Source organism: Chiloscyllium punctatum, unplaced genomic scaffold (assembly GCF_047496795.1).
Source record: "Chiloscyllium punctatum isolate Juve2018m unplaced genomic scaffold, sChiPun1.3 scaffold_166, whole genome shotgun sequence".
Classification (NCBI taxonomy): Eukaryota; Metazoa; Chordata; class Chondrichthyes; order Orectolobiformes; family Hemiscylliidae; genus Chiloscyllium; species Chiloscyllium punctatum.
Genome location: NW_027309900.1, coordinates 287,877 through 303,962, shown reverse-complemented (window position 1 = coordinate 303,962; position 16,086 = coordinate 287,877). Strand labels below are relative to the sequence as shown.

At 44.3% G+C, this 16,086-nt stretch overlaps 1 long non-coding RNA gene across 1 annotated transcript in view; it reads right to left on the bottom strand.

Moving 5' to 3' along the window:
* Positions 1–8,383: 8,383 nt before the first annotated feature.
* The window catches only part of LOC140471847 (uncharacterized), a 59,192-nt gene continuing 51,489 nt past the window's right edge, over positions 8,384–16,086 (bottom strand). Inside the window, exon 3 of the long non-coding RNA XR_011957214.1 lies at positions 8,384–8,449. This is a non-coding gene — a long non-coding RNA (uncharacterized lncRNA). The remainder of the gene's footprint in view (positions 8,450–16,086) is intronic.

The window sequence follows — 16,086 nt, the reverse complement described above, 5'->3', positions numbered from 1 at the left end:
TGAAAAAGCATCAGCATCTCTTTATTATTTCATTAAATAATGACAATAAATTTTGAATTTTTGAAAGTTGAACATTTTTAGAAAGAAGGAATGTTGTCTTCAGTTGAATGTTCGTATTGAATGACTTCTTCACAGTATCTGCTGTTTATTCTCTTCTTCGGGTTCCCAAGAAAAGAAATTAACTAGTTCTGCTGGTTCTAAATTCCTGAAAAATATTTGTGAATGTTGTGGTCTTAAAGGTGAAATGGCTCAGTGATTGTAAGTGATTAGTTTTTTGTTCGAAAGAGCTTGATTCAAACATTTCGGACATTCACATTGTTATTCTGCCGTGTTACAAGGAGAGAAAACAAGTCGCTTTCTTCGTCTGTAAAGTAAACATATGCCACTTCCAATTATTCATTAGTCAGCTCATTACCTACATTTGTTATTAAAAATTGCAATTCATCTAAATATTGGAATGACATTTGATCAAATTAAATTTCTAATTATTTTTACCTCAGGTTAAGGTAACCTCAGAGTACAATGGGATCTTGATCAGATGGGTGAATGGGCTTAGGATTGGTATTTTGGGAAAGCAAATCTTAGCAAGACGTATACACTTAATGGTAAGGTCCTGAGGAGTGTTACTGAATAAAGAGACCTTGGAGTGCAGGTAGATAGGATAGTGAAGGCGGCATTTGGTATGCTTTCCTTTATCGGACAAAGTATTGAGTACAGGAGTTGTGAGGTCATGTTGTGGCTGTACAGGACATTGGTTAGGCCACTTTTGGAACGTTGCATACAAATATGGTCTCCCTCCTATTAGAAGGATATTGTGAAACTTGAAAGGGTTCAGGAAAGATTTACAAGAATGTGGCCAGGGTTGGAGGATTTGAGCTAGGCTGGGGTGGTAAATAGAGGTTGAATAGATTGGGGCAGTTTTCCCTGCAGCGTCGGAGGCTGAGAGGTGATCTTATCGATGCATATCAAAACATGAGGTGCATGGATAGGATAAATACACAAAGACTTTTCCCTGGTGTGGGGGATCCCAGCAGTAGAGGACATAGGTTTATGGTACGAGGGGAAAGACTTTAAAGAGACTTGAGAGACAACGTTTTCACACAGAGGGCGGTACGTATATGGAATGAGCTGACAGAGAAAGTGGTGGTGGCCATTATGATTGCAACATTTAAAAGACATCTTCATGTGTATATGAATAGGAAGGATATGGGCCGGGTGCTGACAGGGGGGACTAGATTGCATTGGGATATCTGATCAGCATGTACTGGTCGGACCGAGGGGTCTCTGTTTCTGTGCTGTCCATCTATGACTGTTTGACCTTCCAGCCAATTCTGTATTGAAACAGCTAGTTCCGCCAGAATTCTATGGTATTGAACCTGCTAACCAGTGTGTTATGTGAAACTCTGTCTTTCTCAAGTCCAAGTTACTGATTTCAATGCACAAAGCCATGCTGACTCTCCCTAATCATTTTTGCCTTTCCAATGACATGTAAATCCTGTCCCTGAGAATCCCTTCCAACAACCTCTCTGCCACTGACTTCAGGCTCACCGGTCTATAGTTCCCTGGCTTTTCCTTACCACCTTTCTCAAATAATGGCGCCAGTCTTCCAGCACCTCACCTGTGGTGTTTGATGATACAAATATCGCAGCGAGGGGCCCAGCAAAAGCTTTTCTAATTACCCACAAAGTTCTGGGATACACCTGATCAGATTCCAGGGATTAATCCACCTTTATGCATTTTAAGTCATCCAGTACCTCATCCTCTGTAACATGTACACTTGCCAAGATATCACTATTTATTTCTCCAACTTCTCTAACTTTCATATCCCCTTTCAGTAAAATCTGACATTAAATACTTACAGAATCTCTCCCACCTCCTGCTGTTCCATAGACAGTCTTGTTGATCTTTGAGGGTCGCTATTCTCTGCCTCGTTATTCTTTTGTCTTTAGTGTATTTGTAGATTCTCTTTGGTTTTTTCCTTAAACCTATTTCCCAAAGCTATCTCATGTCCTCTTTTCTGCCTCCGGGTTTCCCGCGAGTATACTCCTACTGCCCTTATAGTCCTCTAGGGACTCACTCAAACCACATGGTCTGTACCTGCCATATCCTTTCTTCATTTTCTTGATCAGAGCTTCAATTTCTCAGATCACGCAGCATTCTCGACGCCTCCCAGCCTTGGCCTTAACGGGAACTTACTATCTGCGTACTCTCATTGTCGCAGGCCTATGGAGACAATGGCAGATGATGACAGAGAAACAATCATTATCAGTAAAGAGGTCGTGTTGGGAAAGCTAACAACTCATCCTTATCTCTATAATTCCTCTCTAGCCTCAGAACTATCACTATCTCTGGTATCAAAAACATCTCAATCTCTGCAACATCCTCCAATCTCTAATCTCCTCCAGTCTCAACACCCTCCCTATCTTTAATCTTGTCCACCCTCACAAATCTCTGTGATGTGCCTTTCTTTAATTTCAACCTTCAGGATAACCCATTTTTATTTCAGATTCCTGAACCCTGAGCTCCACAATGTCCCGCTTAACCTCTGTCACATTTTCCTCCAAAAAAACATTAATCAATCATGTATTCTAATATCACCTTCTCTGACCTGGTTTCTATTGTGGCTTGTCATATTCCTTTATTATGCATCTGTGGTCTACATGACAGAAAAAGCTGTTGTGGTCCATCGGGTTTATGCTGTAAAGAAATCTCCCAGCTCACTATTTTAATCCCATTTTCCAGCACTGAGCCCATAGACCTGTCAGTCTTGCCATTGCAAGTATGTTCCTAAATACATCTGAAATGCCATCGGGATTTCTGTCTCTCACTCACTTCCAGACAGTGAGGTTTAGTGCAACTGTTGCTCTATGATGACATCGCACACAGAGCAGCTGGGTCTGTACATACCTGAGATCGCCCACACATTAGGAAGGATGGCAGGGTCCCTGAGAGGGGGCACAGGAGAGTTACCAGAATGGTTCAAGGAATGGGGGATTGCAGTTGGAGAATTTGTGGGGCTTTTTTAACATTAATTACTCATGTGACATGTGTGTTGCTAATACACATCAAGAATAACCATCCACAATTAATGGACTCTCCTTTTCACCCTATCCCCTTTCTTGCGCTGTGGCAACCTTCAGGTTAACCACCACCGACATCTCTCTCTAATGAGAGAGTAGTCCTATGGTCTGGGAGGACAATGCTGACTTGATCTTTCACACAGAGATGCCACTGTGCCTCGAGGGTGGGGAGAGAGAATGCTGAAGGTGGTGGATGGGAAAACACTCAGGTACAGTGCTTTATCATGGAGGATGTTCAATTTCTTTAATATTGTTGGGCGGGGGGGGGGTGCACTGATGCAGGCAAGTGGAGAATGTTCCAACACAATCCTGATGTGTACCTTATAGAGAGTAAACAGACATTGGGGAATCAGCGGTTTGGAAAAACTGAGAGTATTATCCTTGTAGCAAAGGAAATTGTGGGGAGCTGTGACAGAGCGGTTTACAAAAGTTACACATTATAATCATAAACCTTATACCCATCAGCTCATCATACAAGGATTACAGGACACATGTTGAAGATTTGGGAAGATCTATTGAGAGGATGGTTTGATTCAAAGGAGAACTTTTATGCAGCAAATGGTATTGATCTGGAACACAATACCCTCACACAATATGAATATCCAGGTCCTGAAGTATAGAGTAATTCTGTCAGAGTTTGGCGTTACAATGACTGAGATTCCCATCTGAATGTACACCTGTAATACAAGTTTATAAAATCTGTCACTGTCAGTTCAAGTTTGAAACTCATACAATCCCCTCCTCCTGGCCCAGGATGATTAGATTACTTACAGTGTGGAAACAGGCGTTTCGGCCCAACAAGTCCACACTGACGCGCAACCCACCCATTCCCCTACATTTACCCCTTTACCTAACAATATGGGCAATTTAGCATGGCCAATTCACCTGACCTGCACATCTTTGGACTGTGGGAGGAAACCGGAGCACCCAGAGGAAACCCACGCAGACACGGGGAGAATGTGCAAACTCCACACAGTCAGTCGCCTGAGGCGGGAATTGTACCTGAGTCTCTGGCGCTGTGAGGCAGCAATGCTAACCACTGTGCCACCGTGCCGTCCTGACTGTACACATTACCCCTGGTGGAGGTCAGCAGGTAATTCAGGGGCAAATCTGTGTGGGTTTCTAGGTGTTTCCACCTTGGGACTTCATGTGACTGAACATGGGACAGAATGATCCAAGATTCAGTCAGATATAGAGAGCAGGATTTGCTTCCTTTTCTTTCTTTCTGTGCTGCCGCTGTGCCTCCTCAATAAGACCATGGGGTGTGAAAGGCTCATGCAGCTCGGTGGGCAAGTTGTCTCCATTCTCACCAAGGGGCAGTAAGTTCCTCCCAGTCATTAAACAGAGTATCCCTGAAAACATAGCAACTGAGCATGATTCCCACTCCCCAGTGCTCCCAGTAAATGTTTCAAATAATGAGGGGGGAAATCTCCTAGAAAAGGCATAACAGGAATGTTCCAAGAGGATTATAAACAGTTTACAGAGAGATATTCACAGGAAAAGTGTGCAACAAGTTGGCAAATGGAGTATAACTTGGGATAAACTGTAGAAAGCTGCACCAGAAAGGGACTGGGGGAAAATGAGCAGGAAACAAAAAGCTAGTACACAGTTACAACATGGAATCAGGAAGGGGAATGGAATGCTGTCCCTTATTTCAAAGAGTTTGCAATGTAAGAGTTTGGAGTATATACCTTAGGGCAACTAAACAAATGGCAAGTGAGACCACAACTGGAGTAACGTGAACAGATTTGGTCACTTTAGTTAACGAAACAGAGTAGTTTATTGGAGGCATTTGAGAGAAGATCCTTTGGGATGATCCCTGTTTTGAAGGGATTATCCTGTAAATAAAGGCTGAATAAGTTGGGAATCTACTCACTGGACTTTGGAAGAATGAGAGGTGATCTCTTTGAAACATACAGGATTCTGTCGAGGTTTGACAGGGTAAATATGGAGAGGATGTGTCCCATTACGGGTGAGTCTTGAACCAGATTCTGGGTCAGTCGTGGAATCAAGGATTCTGTTTCAGATTTGTCAAGTTAAAGGCAACACTGACACAGGTTAGGGTTTCAGTAGCAATGGACCTGGGGTGAGGAGGAGATAAGCAACGTTTTAGAGATTGGAATTCCTGGTGTTTGTGATTGTGTAGATGTCTGATCAGAAGGTCACCTTGGGGTCAGATATGAGAGCAATATTGTGAAGAGTGTAGTTCTGCCTCAGACACTTCCCAGTGAGAGGGAGGGACACAGCAGTAAGGAAAATGTATTTGGAATAACAACTGAAGGCAATGGGTTTAACAATTACAGTGTTTCATTGGAGTGAATTGCAGCTAATCGAAGCATGGTAAGCAGTTTGATAACTGAGTAATAGTGGACTAATGGAGACGGATGAAGGGGAGGGAGAGCTGGACATTGTCAGTGTACATGTGAAACCTAACACTGTGCTTTTGGGCGATGTTACCTCCTGGCAGTGTGTAGGTGAGAAACAGGACGGACCAAGGATAGATCCTGGAGGGACACCAAATACAAGGAATTCAGAAAGGAGAGTGGAGATGGAGCAGGATTTTCCAATGATGGTGAGGTCAAATATTAGGTTTTAGCAGAATGGGAGAGAAGGACATAACCAGAAAAAACAGACAGACAGATCATGGAACAATATCTGTGAATTGCAAGGTGGGGGTGGGGGGGGGTGTGGGTGGTGACAAGCAGGAGGATGAGACAGAGATTTGGAATGTCCATGATGTAGCTACACTAGGGTAAATGGTCAAGACGACCTCTAATAAGGCTTGACAAAGCACTCGAGGAAATGAAAGTTTAGGACTAAAATGAGGAGCACCCTTGTGAGGCAGTTTGTCTCGGTGGGCTAGTGGAGAGGGAGGGAAGAAGCAGAGGCAGCTGATCGGATTATCTCAATGTTATTGACAGAGAAACTCCATGTGCTCCTCACTCTTATTGTTGGAGGGGAGGATGGAGGAGACAGGATAATGGACAGTGTTTTTATTTCCAAAACAATAAACAAAACCTGTGATAGTGATTATAAAAATAAGTGAACAAACCTGTCGTATTTATCATTTATCAAGAATATTAAAATATACAACTGAAGTTCAGGTTTGAATCCCAAATCGGTAGAGGGTGGCTCTGAATTCAAGAAAAAAATAACTGGAATGAAGAATCTACTGTTTGCCATGGAACCATTGGGGATGTTTTTCTGCTATTGACAATGTCCTTGAGGGAAAGAATCCAGACAGTGGCCCATCAAATCACTCATTGTATTAATTACTGCACAGTCTCAACAAAGGAATGAAACTGGATGGACCACATTCCATCTACCAATGCACTAGCAAATACAACCACAAAATCAGCCCTCTTGACCCTGCAACTTCCGCCTCACTGTGGGCCAACAACAGCAGCAGAACTGTACTCCAGCTCAATCTGAAATCTCATGGCCTGATATCCCCCACTTAACCATTAACATCAAGCCAGGGGAATCAACCCTGGTTCAATGGTGAATGCAGGAGGGCATGTCAGGAGCAGTACAAGGCATACCTAAAAATGAGATGCCAACCTGGTGCAGCGACCAAACCTGCATGCCAAACACCACAAGCAACACCAAATAGAACGAAGTGATCCCATAACCAACAGATGAGATCGGAGTTCTGCAGTTCTGCCACACCTAGTCAAGAATGGTGATGGACAATTAAACAACTCACTGGAGGAAGCATCACAGATATCCCCACCCTGACCGATGGAGGGGTCTCACACATTCATGCAACAGATAAGAGGACAGCATTAGCAGCGATTTTCAGCCAGCAGTGCCAAGCCTTCTCCATTGGTCCCTCACATCACAGATATGAATCGACTTGGCTGAAAACTCATTTCCAATCAGATCAAGAAATGGATAAGAAGTGTAAAGGTATGGGCCCTGCCAATATTCTGGCAATAATACTGTTGGCTGTGCTCCAGAACCTGCTGCCCAACAAGGCAAGTACTGCTCCAGCACTGGCACCTACCGACTTTGTGGAACATTGCTCAGGGATGTTCCAACACAACAACACAGGGCAGATCCAACACAGGGCAGATCCAACCCAGCCAATTCCCCTCCATCAGTCCACACTCGCTCAGCAGTGAGGTGATGGAAGGTGTCATCAACAGTGCTGCCAAGCAACTGCTCAGCAATAACCTGCTCAGCGATGCCCATTTTGGGTTCTGCCTGGGCCACTCAGTTCCCAAGCTTGTTACAGACTTGATTCACAAATTGACAAACAGCTGAATGAGGTGAGGATGACAGGCCAGACCCCCTCCAAGACCACTATTTCGACTTCAGTGATATCACCTGACCTCACCACAGTCTCAGCTCATTTGCTGAAACTCTCATTCATTCCTTTTGTTAATCTAGATTTCATTGTCTAAACCCACTCCTGGCCAGCATCCCACATTCACCCTCCCAATAATCTCTAGAATATTGAAAACTCTACTGCCGAAGTGCTCACTTGTACGAAAACTTGCTGATCAATCAAAAGACTCCCATTTATAAGCAACAACAATTTACTTTCGCACCTTTGAATTAATTCCTGGCTGTAATCATTCCTATCTCCCTGCACCACACCCCCTTTCATAACTCAATAACTCATTTTAGTTCAGACTCTCAATGATGTGTTTATTTTTGAGTTCACCTGTGTGACTGTTTCTATAGACTCCAAGGGAACATGGTCTGGAATCCCCACTCTGACTCTCTAAGATCTACTTTCTTCCTTTAAGGCATTCTTGAAAAACTGCTTATTTGGCAATCGTTTTGGTCACCGGACACAATATTCTCCAGCTGTAGCCTTATGTCAAAACTTCTCAATAATATTTTTGTGAAATTAAAACCATGATGATTTGTACAGATATCTTCTACTCTTCAATATCGCTGAGTGAATAATCTGTAATGTCTCTTACCCAACCACGTTGTGGGAGCACCTTCACCACACAAACTGCAGCAGTACAAGGAAGTCAAACATTACCCTCTCCACAGGCAACAAGGCTTTGGCATTGATCACTGGTTTCTGTGGAAGGAGAAATACACAGTTGATGTTTCAGGGAGTGCAATATGAATTACAGGGAATGAAAATGGTGCAGAATTTGACTGTCAGAAAATTGAAGGAAAATGCACTCGCTTATTGGAAAAAAGAATTCTTGACTGTCAAAGATATTGTGGAAAAAATAACCTGATAATGGAACAGCATATGGTCAGGAGCCGGGCAGCAGTGGACAATTCATTTACATTCCTGAAGAAGGGCTTATGCCCAAAACGTTGATCCTCCTGCTCCTCGGATGCTGCCTGGCCCGCTGTGTTTTTCCAGCTCTACATTTTTCAATTCATTTACAAAACAGCTGTGAAAGTAATAGTAAAATACCATACAGAGCAAAAATATACCCATCAGACACTGAGGAAGCTAGATACTGAACAAGTGGACATCAGAGAACCCAGAGGTGTACCAGAGGAGAGTTCACTTTTATGATCCCACAGTCAAAGATGTCGAGCACAGAAATAGACTTTTTTCGGTCCAACCTATGCCAACCAGATATCCTAACCTAATCTACCTAAATTAAATCCTTTTTGCCACTTCTCAGCCCATTGGCCCATCTGATCAATATCCCACTGTACTCTGAGATAACCTCCTTCATTGTCCACAATGGGCGGCACGGTGGCACAGTGGTTAGCACTGCTACCTCACAGCGCCGGAGACCCGGGTTCAATTCCCACCTCAGGCGACTGACTGTGTGGAGTTTGCACATTCTCCCTGTGTCTGCGTGGGTTTCCTCCGGGTGCTCCGGTTTCCTCCCACAGTCCAAAGATGTGCAGGTCAGGTGAATTGGCCATGCTCAATTGCCCGTAGTGTTAGGTAAAGTCTAGATGTAGATGTAGGGGTATGGGTGGGTACGCTTCGGCGGGGCGGTGTGGACTTGTTGGGCCGAAGGGCCTGTTTCCACATTGTAAGTAATCTAATCTAATCTAAACCTCCAATTTTGGTGTCACCTGCAAACTTACTAACTATACGGCCTCTATTCACATCCAAATCATTTAAATGAATGACGAAACAAATCCAGAAAAAAAAATCCATTTCTCTGGGTTTGAATGTGCTCTGTGTAAATCCTGCCCTCTGACTCTTTATACCAGGGAAGGCTGCACAGACATCCCTCTGAACTTTGCCCCCTACAAAACTGGCGGCCGCGCACGTGTCCAGTGAATCATTGCCCCCAATAAAGATGGCGGCGCTCACTCGGGCCGATTACTCAACATATGCCCGTTTGCTGCAAAAACGGAACTGTACGTTTCAAATCTGTATTTTCTGATGTGTACCAAATGTATGTAAAACCTCTCAGACCATACCAACACCATTTCCCTCCCGCTTCCTGCTGTTTATTTCTTTCCTTACCGACAGAACTCCGCGCACACACATTCCAAACATCCGCGCTCACAGCGAGGATGATCACGTGGTATAGTCTAGTCCCGCCCTCATTCACTGATTGGCCGGAGGACCAACTGCCCAGCCAGGTCCTCAAGCTACTCCCCTGCCTTTCCATTGGTCCGCCGCTGACATCAATCACTTCTTCGGTCCAACCTGTCGATGCCAACCAGATATCCTAACCTAATCTATCTATATTAAATCCTATCTGCCACTCCTCAGCCCATTGGCCGATCTGATCAATATCACACTATACTCATCATTCAATTATGTTTAGTTTGGCAATGAAAAGGGATAGGTATGTGTCAAGGTGAAGACTTATCGATGGGGCAGTGGCAATCATAATGCGATTCATCAAGAATTAAGATGCATAGGATGGAGTACCGAAATGCAGTGGATGCAGACAATGGAAATGTGGAGCTGGTTTAAGGAACAGATATTGCGTGTCCTTGATAGGTATGTCCCTGTCAGGCAGGGAGGAAGTGATAAGGTAAGGGAACCGTGGTTTAGCACAGAAATTGCATCTCTTGTTAAGAAGAAGTAGGAGGATAATGTTTTGATGAGGCAAATGGTACAGATGAGGCGATGGAGACTTACAGATCAGCTAGGAAGGAGTTAAAGAGAGTTAAGAAGAACAAAGGGAGGACACGAGCAGTCTTTAGTGAATAGAATAAAGGAGAACCCTAAAGCTTTCTATAGGTATGTGAGGAATAAAGGATAGGGTAGGAATCGGGCCAATCAAACACAGAAGTGGGAAGTTGAGTGTGGACACTGTGGAAATCGGAAAGGTGCTAAACGAACATTTCTCATTGGTTTTCACTTAGGAAAATTAGAATATTGTAGATAATAATGAGATAGAAGACGTTGGACTAGAAAGGATAGAGGTTAGTTACGAACAGGTGTTATCAATTCTCGAAGGATTGAAAGTAGACAAGTCCCCTGGACTAGATGGGATTTATCTGTAGATTGTCTGGGAAGCTAGGGAGAAGATAGCAAATACTTCGGCTTTGATATTGAGCTGTCATTGCCTACAAGTTCAGTACTAGAGGACTGGATGATTGCAAATGTTATGCCCTTGATCAAGAAGGGCAGGAGAGATGACCCAGGAAATTATATACCAGTGACCCTTACTTCTGTTGTAGGAAAGGTTTTGGAAAGGATTATAAGAGACACTATTTGTAATCATCTGGCAAACAACAATATGATTTCAGATCATCAATATGGTTTCGTCAAGGGCAGGTCGTGTCTCACAAATCTCATTGAGTTTTCTGAGATGGTGACCAAGCATATAGATGAGGGTAGGGCAGTTGACGCGGTATACATGGACTTCAGTAAAGCCTTTGATAAGGTTCCAAATGGTAGGCTCTTAGATAAAATGCAGCGACATGGAATTGAGTGTGATTTAACAGTTTGGATTAGAAACTGGCTTTCTGAAAGAAGGCAGCGAGTGGTGGATGATGGAAAATAATCAGCCTCCAGTGCGGTTATTAGTGGTGTGCCACAAGGATCTGTTTTGGGATCACTGCTGCCTCTCATTTTTATAAAAGTCTTAGACGCAGGCATAGGTGGATGGATTAGTAAATTTGCAGACGACAGCAAAGTCAGTGGAGTAGTGGACAGTGTGGAAGAATGTTACAGGTTGCAGGGGGACTTGGATAAACTGTAGAATTGGGCTGAAAGTGGCAAATGGAGTTCAATGCAGCTAAATGTGATGTGATGCACTTTGTGAAGAATAACAGGAAGGCAGAGTACTGGGTCAATGGAAAGATTCTTGGTAGTGTAGATGTGCAGAAGGATGTTGGAGGCCATGTACATAGATGCCTGAAAGTTGCCACCTAGGTGTACAGTACTGTTAAGGTGGCATACATTGTGTTAGAATTCATTCGTAGATGGATTGAGTTCTGGAGCTGCAATATCATGCTGCAACTATCCAAAACACTGGTGCGGCCATATTTGGAATATTGTGTGCAGTTCTGGTGCCCATATTTCTGGAAGGATGTGGAAGCATTGGAAAAGGCACAGAGGATATTTACCAGGATGTCGTGTGGTCTGGAGGGAAGCTCTTATGAGGAAAGGTTGAGAGACTTGAACGTGTTCCCATTGGCAAGAAGAAGGCGAAGAGAGGATTTGATAGAGACAAACAAGATGATCAGAGGCTTAGATAGGGTAGACAGTGAAAGTCTTTTTCCTAGGATTATGACATTAGTGTGTATAAGGGGGCATATCTACAAATTGAGGGGTGATAGATTGAAGACAGATGTCAGAGGCAGGTTCTTTACTCAGAGTGGTTCAGGCATGGAATCCACTACCTACTAATGTCGTTAACTCAGCCACTATAGCGAGATTCAAACAATCCTTTAGATAAGCACATGGGTGATTTCAGGATAGTGTAGGGGGATGAGCTGAGAATAGTTCATAGGTTGGCGCAACATCAAGGACTGAAGAGCCTGTTCTGCGCTGGATTGTTCTCTGACTATTGTGCTACAAGTGATTTTTACTGACTTAAACAGAGTGATGGATCTTGTATTGTGGGCTTACGAAATGTCACTGATCTCTACCAAACATGTACGAGGTACAGAATGCTGCCTGACCTGCTGCGCTTTTCCAGCAACACATTTTTCAGCTCTGATCTCCAGCATCTGCAGTCCTCACTTTCTCCATGTACGAGGTAGAGTCAGGGCAATAATAAGAGGCTGCAACAGGAGGGGGACAGGGAGCTCCATACAAAACCCGACTCCTTCTCAACTGTTTTCACCACAAAAACCGAGCGACTTCCAGAAAAGCACCTCTATATCCCACCACTTTGCCCTACAATCGTGGTATCTGGCTGCGCACGAAGTGCAGTGCAACAGTCTGTACTGGGACCCTGAAACGCTTGGTAAAGAGTCAAATCATCTGAGCATTGAAAGCCCCATCACATTGAATGCATTTTCTCTTGTTTTCACTGTTCCTGACTTCCCTTAGTTTTCCGAATGAACCTGCTAAAATTGTTATTACACACATCTGCACAAGCAGTGAATTGAACCCAGGCCTCTCGTCCAAGATTCGGGATATTTTCACCGCGACACAAAACATCGACTCGAATGCTAAGTCACGCCCGAATCAACTCTGCAATTGGGAGGAAGGGGCGGAACAGGAGGACCGAGTAGCGGCCGGTCCTCTAACCAGAGTGAATGAGGAGAGGGGCCAAAGCATTCTCGGAGAGTGATCGCTTCAAGATTGGTCAGAGAGCAAACTATTTTGCCGGATTGAACATTCTCACGACATAGTGGAGCATTAAACGTCTCTCATAAATCAATGTGAGATTTTAAAAAATACTGTAGTTGAAATGTAAATCTGATAACGTACATATTTCCGATCGATTTACACGACTCGAGTAAGAAACTTCTTTTCAAACCCGCAGAATAGTTGGTAATTTACATAGCTGGCCGGTATGGTTGATTTGGACCAGACAATTTGCATGTCATACATCTCCATGATTATAACTCGACAAAGCAATTGTTAATGACTAATATTTTACCCATCAGTCTGTGCAGATATGAATATTCTCTATGAACTCACTGATAACCTCAGACGCACGCGCAGTTTTGTTTCTATGCGGAGCATGCGCAGTGTCACATTGGTCAGGACACAGAGACATGGAGCTACTTTCTCCGGCAGCGGCTGCGATCGGCTTCAGAGAGCGGCGCTCAGAGCCGGTGTGTGGGAGCTTTGACGGGAGAAAGGAGCGGAGAGAATTCACAAGTCCCGGGTAAAGGTTAAAAAAAAACTCGGAAAAGACCCTCCAATCCTGGGTAAAGAGGCGGCGGTCTCTGATCAGGGAAGGGGTCCTGGGTCACGGACGCCATTTGTTTGAGGGAAGAGGGAGCGCGGGCCTGAGGACCGCCATCTTGAGAAGGTCAATGTGCAGGAGGGCGGGGTTATCGGGGTCTGTAGAACAATCAGAGGAAAGGGAAGACCCATTGTTATTGATTAATTCCACGAACACAGCGTCACTGGGCGGTCCTGCAGGAATATCCTCTCTCAGTCTTGCTGGGATGTTTCACCCCATCAGAACCAGCAGCTCTCCTCCTCTCTCAGCTCCCCTTCTGTCCTTCCTGCAGCATCTGTCCCCTGGAACATTGAGCTGCCTGTCCTGTCCCTCTCTCAGCTGTTGTTCTGTAATACCTGTAATAGCCCAGTCCCATCTTAGATTACTTCACTGATGGATTTTTCTTAACATCAGCAATTGTTTAATACTCACTTACAGGTTTTTAATTACATCATTTTTGAAGCATTTACGTCACATTCAATCATTTGCAATGATGGGATTTGAATCTGTGTCCAGAGAACACTTGCTAAGTTTCTGCATAAATTGTCACACAATAATGCCACTCGGCCATCATTTCGCCTGCTTACAGGTTGTATATCGCAGTGCAACATGAATCAAAACACTTTCTTCCCGCACAATTATTTGATCCTGAACTCTGGTGATATCAGTCAGTATTTCTCCATGTGTGATCCCTCACTGTATGCGTCTAATTGCTGCCTCTGTCAGTGTCTCTCACTCTTGTAGCTACTCCAGATCCTGAGCCAACAGAATTCTCCGCTCCAGAGAGATGAGGCAGCACAGGCGAGGAATGGAGACTGGGAATTTCCAGATCTCTGTGGGCTCACTGCCATTCTACTAGTGTAACCCTCACAGCATCAGTCTAATTTCCCATTCTGCTTATTTATGTGTCTACTATAGGTACTCGGGGAGTTCCTGACTCAATAGACTTGCCAACTGCTGGTTGGGAAGATGATTGGTCAGCCAGAGAGACAAAGGTCAGGGAGGTCGGGAGCCTTTAATAAATCCTGCTGCCAGGTAAGATCACTCAAATGCACAGAGCAGAGAGCAATGAGAGGGCTCTAAACACCAGCTAACAAGACATGACATAGACACAGTACAGGCACACCCCAGGCTCAATCACCACCCCTACTTTAAGTTTTGTTGCACTGAGACAGCATCGGGAGTTCCCAGTTTTCAATCCAGATGTGTGCTGTCTTGGTGAGCATTAGGACAACAGAAGGGAATGCAGTCCTCACATGAGTAAGTGGTAATAATGCCTGGGATCTTTCTGTTCCCTATTCCCTCTCCAACATTGTATCTATGGCTTGTATTGAGGCCCAGTGTCTTGAATCATTCTAACTCCTATAACAGTTCCTATCTCTGTCATCTCCTCCCCTCTCACCAATTATTTCACATATTTGAAACCTCCAGTCCAGATGACCATCCGTATCACTGTAACTTGCTTCAGTCTCTACAACATGCCTTGTCTCGATAGTCTCCTCCTCCAATAACTGGAGACACAGGGTCTGTTTCTGTGCGGCATGACTCTTCGGCCGAGGTTCCCTAAATGGAATGAGTCGCGTTTGCCTGTGTTTGGCTCATATCCCTTCAAACCTTCTCCTCTCCATGTACCTGCCCGAGTGTCTTTTCAATGTTGAAATTGTACTTGTTTTTACCATTTCCATTCTGTCTATGCACCATCCTCTGTGGAAAATGTTGCCCCTCAGCTCTCTCTTTAAATCCTTGCTCTCTCACCTCACGTTTATGCCTCTAGCTTTGGACTCACCTACCCTTGGCTTTTCACCTTCCTTAGGCTCTACATGGTTTCATAAACCTTTATAAGGCCACCCCGTGGCCTCCTTTGCCCAGGAGAAATATTGACGACAATGTTACAAATATCTCCAACTCATCTACTCAGTGCTCTGACCAATGAAGACAAGTGTGCCAAATGCTGCTTTCCCCACTCTGTCCCCCTGTGATTCCATTCCAAAACAGTGTAACTGCACCCCTTGGTCTCTCTCTGTTCGACAACACTGTCCAGGGCCCGACCATTACCTGTGTTAGTCCTCCCTGGTTTGTCTTAACTAAATCCAACACATGAATTAAATTCCATCTTTCGTTTCTTGTCCCACTGGCCCAGTTGATTACCATCCCCTTCGATAACTATATTCCCTGCCCACTCTTCCACTAATTTTGGTATCCGCAAACATACAAACAGTGACCCCTTTATTTTTACCCAGATCCTCTATATAAATGAGGCACATCAGTGGCCCCAGCACCAATCCTTACAGCACACTGCTGGTCGAAGGCCTCCAGTCTGAACAACAACCCTCTACCTCCTCCTGTCAAACCCATTGTGTATCCAGTTGGGTCGCTCTTCCTGAATCCATGTGATCGAACTTTACTAACCCATGAAGCCTGCTCAACCCTGTCAAAGGCCTTGCTGAACCCAGAAACAATGTCTATTGCTCTGCTTCCATCTATTTTCTTGGTCACATCTTCAACAAACTCAGGCAAGTTTGTGAGACATGTTTTCCTGCGCACAAAGCCACTCTAACTGTCTGTAATCAGTCCTGTCTTTCCAAATGCATATTTGCAATTCCTTGGCTTCCCCTTGCAGTCTTTCTTAAATAGGGCACAAAATTATTTTCATAGTCAGACAGTCATACAGCACAGAAACTGACTGTTCGATTGATACCGACCATAATCATAAACTAACCTCGTCCCTCCTGCCTCTTCCTGGATCATAT